Raw genomic sequence first — 6065 nt, 5'->3', positions numbered from 1 at the left:
TCAGTTGTGTTCCCAGTACGAGAGACTCAGGTGTGTAGACAATTATTAGATTGGAATTGTAAATGGGAAAATTGTCGGGTGAAATATTTAGGTGTATTTTTGTCTAGGGATGTGAACGGTTGGCTGAGTTCAATATAGATAAAGTTCTGGAAAACATGAGGACCATGCTTCGTAGGTGGAGTAGACTCTTTATCCATCTGTGCCGAGGTTAATGCTATCAAAATGGTGCTCTTACCTAAGGTTCTATACATTATTCAATCGCACCCTTTAAGGTTTACGAAAAAAGTTTTAGGCCGTGTGGATCCGGTCTTTCAGGAGTTCTTATGGGGAGTTTCGAAGAAGCCAAGGATACCCAGGTATTTCATGGTTAGAAGTGTACATGATGGGGTATATGGTTACCGTATCATTGAAAATTATTACAAAAGTTTTTTGATTAAAAAAAATGAATATTCTATTTCTCGTTGAATGGATCAGACATTCCAGTTTGGGCTCAGATAGAAGAGTTTAAGATGAGACCCTTCCGAATTGAATCCCTGTACTCTCTTGGTAAGTTACCTAAATCAGTCAGTACATTGCAGGCTGTCCTTGCTTCCAAAGATGCAGTCACATCATTGATTGTAAGTGGGGGGGCAGGGACTTCATTTCTATGGAGAAGCCTCCATTTGGCAGAATCCGGGGTTGCAGATCAATAATAAAATGTTATGCTGGAGGAGTTGGATGAACAAGGCTATATTACTTGTAAGGACATATGGGATGATGAGGGTATGATATCTTTTGAGTGTCTGAAGCGGAAGTTTATGCTACATAATAGGGAAATGAGGAGATATAGATTTGTTGAGAGATTTGATTTCTGAGAGATTATTAATGCTTACTGATCCTTTGTTACAAAGACCGGAAAGGTGTAGTTTTATTGTAGTTGCGCCTCGTGAAGTGTCTAGTTATTTGAAGTTGTTCCCGGTAGAAGAGAAATTCAGATCTTCATGGAATGCTTTTCGACTTTTGTGGTGTGCTGAACTGGGTGGCGATATTTCTATGAAGGATTGGGAGGTTCTATGGAAGGTTCCAGTTAGGATGAAAATGTATGATATTTTCGACAGAGGATTCTGGGGCGTCTGTTTTGGACTCCGGTTAGAATGCACAGATTTGGTTTAAGGGAGGATAGTATATGCTGGTGTTGCTCTACAGAGGAAGGCACTTTGCTCCACATGTTATGGGATTGTTCGAGGGTTAAAGATTTTTGGAGTGAGGTTTTGGATAGGGTTGATTTGGTCTGGAACTTATCTTTTCCAAGGACACCGTCATCAGTACTTTTGAAATCGCCAGTGGGCACTCGTCATTTCAGCTATGCGACTCTGTGTTGGGCTAATAAAGTGTTTCTGGTGGCGACTCGTCAAATTTTACACCTCTGGAAGACGAGAAAGAAACCAAGTATTGATGAATGGTTATCGCAGGTACAGTTGCTGTCAAGGTTTGAGAGGATTAAGTACTATACTTTACATAAAGAAGAATTCTATAAGGAGCCAATAGGATGCTTTTAATGAGCTCTATGTGTGAGTTAGGTTCTAATGGGCTATGGTTTTTGTTTTGGAGTGGTTAATTTGCTATTGTGTTCTTTTTGTTGTGTGGTTGTGTGTTTGTGTTTTTTCTTGTTTTCCTTTGATTTTTGGGTAGGTATCATTTCAAATTGGGCTTGTTGCAATTAGTGGGGATAATTGATTTTTTATTTATTCTGTTCTATTTGTATCGACTTGTATAATGCTTTTTAGTTTCATTTGTAGTTTTATTGTTATCAAAATTGTTGTTTTGGAATGATACATTTCTTTTGAGAAATTTTTAAATAAAGTTGTCAACAAAAAAAAATACAATGCAGCCTCAACCCGTTGAAAGAAGAGTAGGAGTCGTGCCCCTGTCGAGGAAAAACCCGACACGGAAAAGGCAAAGGACAAACCCTCTGCGCCCTCGAGCCCAGGTGTCCATGATAAAATTTTCTTGCGAACATTCGAAGGTCCTTTCGAGTCGATAACATGCACTGTTGTAGCCTTAATCTTTGACACCTTTGACAACAAAGGGTTTGACGTCTCTACTGGGTAAATCTTCACATCACTGTCGCCCAAGCCATCGGCGGCGGCAGTGAAAACTTCAACGCCATCGTCGACAAAAATGCTGAAATTGTTGAAGGAGGTCGAGAAGTTTAAAGAATACTTAACTCACTACCTAGACAGGACTTTAAGTCACTTTTGGCGATATATGAGGAGCATGAGCGATCAGATGATGAAAATCGACCTTTTGGCTTGAAGTATGGAACACAAGGTGTTCCAGAGGCTCTAGTATCAGAAGAGTCACGAATGAAGATTTTGTATGCGACATTACAGACAGCAAGTGGGATAGACACTTCCCCACGGATTGAATTTGGCAGCCCCAACCCCTCAGATCACGCAGAGTGGTCATATAGACAATTAATGGCTAAAGTCATTGAATTTGTGGGGTGGAGCAGGCCTGCGCCGGCTTATGAGCAGGATGACTTGGCAGACATTTTGTACCCCAAGAGAATCCTATTCTTTCCTACAATATAGCCTTGCAAAGGTGGTTCATTGCAAACTGGGATACGCCAGAGTTAATTCCGGTGGTAAATAAAAAAATGACAAGTAAATACAGGACCTCTAGTATTTAGGATTTTTGAACATTATTAAAGATGAGAATGTGACTGTGTGCGAGTCCCTTCAAACTGGTCTCAATTCTGCGGGCAGTATCAGCAGAGCAGTGGCGACTAGCACAGCGATACGCAGATTTGCGTCAAAGTTTGGGTTTGCTACGGATTTGCAATTAAGACTTCTTAACATGCCCTTTGACGTCACACACTTATTTGGCAACAAGGCTGACGAGAGCCTAGAGAAGCTGCAGACCTGCAAAGCAGCAGCCAAATCCCTTGGTTCTGCATTCAGACTACCGCAAGCTCGCCCCAGTGGAACAGTTTGGAGGGGCATGGCCTTTTGTTTTTATTCCTCAGTTGGAAGAGCGAGAGGACTGGTGAGTTAAAGAGGTCAGAGAAGATTCTCCCGTGGTGGACGGGGTAGAGGTGCGAAGACCTCCAGGCAACGGCTGCTTTACCCTCAGGCACTGCATCAAGTCGGTCAAGTGGCACAGCGAGTAGAGCGCTCGCTTTGACTTCTGTGCAGAGCCTGCTAGCGCAGGTTCGAATCCCGGCGGGGCCAAACTCAGCCTTTCATCCTTCCGAGGTCGATAAATGAGCACCACACACCGTGGGTGGTAATAACCAGCGCTCAGATACCTGAGGGTTCGTAGCGCTATATAAATGCCAAATTATTATTATTATTATTATTATTATTATTATTATTATTATTATTATTATCATCAGCCACCTTAAAACCTCTCTGAGGCCTTAGTCCACAAAACCCTAGTGGGAGGCAGACTCTCAAAGCATCTGCAAGAATGGCAGGGTATTACTTCAGATGCATGGCCATTGGAAACAGCCCAGGGTTTCTGTCTCCCCTTTCTAAAAAAGGCCTCAGGATCATCCACTGGGGAGCAACTCTTTCAAAATTCCAGATCTGCTCCTTGTGCAGGAAATTTTGACCGTGCTGGAGAAATCAGTACCTGTAGCGGAGATGAACAAGGGTTGGAACTCCCTTTACTTCCTAATCCCCAAGAAGGACAGAGGATTGAGACCCACCCAAGAGTCATGAACAAGTTCCTCATGAAGGACAAGTTTAAGATAGTTATCATTTCTCAGATCCTTCAGGCCCTCAAGCTTCAGGACTGGATGGTATCATTGGACCTTAAGGATGCTTACTTTCATGTGCCAATCCATCAAAAGCGCACAAGGTACCTGAGGCTGGCCGTTGGCGGTTCTTATCAGTTTCGAGCTCTGCCTTTTGGGCTGACCTCCGCCCGAGTGTTTCCACCAAGTTGATGGCGGTCGTGGCAGCGAGTCTCAGGAGAGGGGGGGATTCACATCTGCCCCTACCTGGGCGATTGGCTGATCAGGGCTCGGTCACCCGATCAGGCCCTGGAGCATCTCAGTGTAACCTGCCACTCTCTCCACACTCTGGGCATCTCCCTCAATTACAAGAAGTCCCACATGATACCATCTCAAAGGCTCCAGTTCATTGGCGCAGTCCTGGATGCATCCTTTGGAAAAGCCTCCCCACCCGAGGTGAGAGCTCAACACATTCTGCAGATGGTCACCAAATTCCAGAGTGCCCAGTGTCTCCCGGCCTTCGATTTATTGAGGTTGCTCGGCCTCATGGCATTCTGCATTTTTCTGGTGCCAAAAGCTCGTCTGGGAAAGAGGTCCCTCCAACGAGCTCTCGGACTCAATGGTCCCAATTCTTAAGCAGGATGTCAGACCTTCTTCAGGTTCCAAGCAGAGTAGCTCAGGATCTTGTGTTGGGTCTGCAAGGGCAACATTCTGAAGGGAGAGCCTTTTTGGCAACCATGGCCAGAGATCACATTAGTTACGGGCGCCTCACTCACAAGGTGTAGGGAACACATGCCAACGATTTGACAATCAGCTGTTGTTGGTCTCCATCGAAGTCTAAACTACGTATCAATCTCTTGGAGCTGAAGACAATCAGACTAGAGCTGAAGCCCTTTCTGCCCTCTGTACGGGGAAAGAATGTCTAGATAATGATGGACAACACAGTGGCCATGTACTACCTCAACAAGAGTGGTGGTGTGTGGGCTCACTTCCACTGTGCAGAGAAGCAATGCAGCTCTGCTTCTGGTCAATTCAAGACTGAATTTCCCTATCAGCAGTTCATCTAGCCAGAGAGGAGAACACGGCGGTGGATGCTCTGAGCAGGCAGAGCACAGTATCCCGCTTGTGGAAACTAGGTCAGGGAGTCCTTCAAGAGATCTTCACCCTTTGGGGAAACCCTCAAGTGGATCTGTTCGCAACCAGTTCCAACCGGAAGTGCGAGCTGTACTGCTCCAGGGAATTTCCCTTAAGAGGAGCTTTAGGGGACGTGTTCGAAGTGGACTGGGAGTTTCCACTCCTATACGAGTTTCCTCCAGTTGCCGTCATTCCTCATGTGATCATGAGGTTGAGAAACTTCAGAAAACACATGATCCGGATTGGGCCAGGAGGACATGGTACCCGGACCTTTTGAACATGTCCTTCTGCCCTCCAATACGTCTTCCGCAAAGAGAGGATGTTCTCACGTGGGAGGAAGGTCAGGTTCTCCATCCAGAGGTCAAGACATGCCAGTTTCAAGCATGGTTTCTGAGAGGTTGAGATATAAGGATTGGGACCTCCCGGATGACGTAATGGAGTTTTTGCTTTCGACCAGAAGGCCAGCAACAAAATCCTTGTACCGCTGCCGTTGGATCAAGTTCTGCAGTTGGTGCAGGGACAAGAAGGTTAATCCTTTTATGTACAGTACACCTATAGTGTTATCGTTCTTCCATCTGGATAATTTGGAGCTCCAGGTTGGCACAATAAAAGGATATCTGGCAGCGCTGTCAATTTCTAAGCACTTGTCTGAAGAGGCATCGTTCTTCAAAATGCCACTAGTGATATCATTTCTGAAGGGACTGATGAATGTGTTCCCTCCAATCCCTTTTCAGGTTCCATTTTGAGACCTTAATCTGGTTCTAAAATGTGTGTGTACTCCCTTCAAACCAATTCATTCTTGTCCTTTAAGGTTGTTGACCTTCAAAACCATTCTTTTAGTTGCTCTTACATCAGCCCGTAGGGTGAGTAAACTTCCAGCCTGGTCTTTCAAGCCTCCTTATACATTTTCTTTAAGGACAGAGTGGGCTTAAAGTTAAACCCACATTTTTGCCCAAAATGGTGTCTGATTTTCATCTAACACAGAAAATTGTACTACCTTCCTTTTATCCACATCCTGGAAAGGTGGAGAAGAGATTGCACAGGCTTGAACCAAGGCGAGCACTTAGTTTTTATATTTCTAGAATGTCGAAATTGCCACAGGATGATCAACAGTTTGTTGGTTATACAGGCCATAAGCGAGGGATAGCGGTGACAAAGCAAACCTTGTCTAGGTGGATTATTTTAGGCATTCCTGAGTGTTCTAGAGTAGTTG

This window comes from Ambystoma mexicanum, chromosome 9 (assembly GCF_040938575.1).
Source record: "Ambystoma mexicanum isolate Mex_15411 chromosome 9, UKY_AmexF1_1, whole genome shotgun sequence".
Classification (NCBI taxonomy): domain Eukaryota; kingdom Metazoa; phylum Chordata; class Amphibia; order Caudata; family Ambystomatidae; genus Ambystoma; species Ambystoma mexicanum.
Note: the sequence above shows the minus strand (reverse complement) of the source record.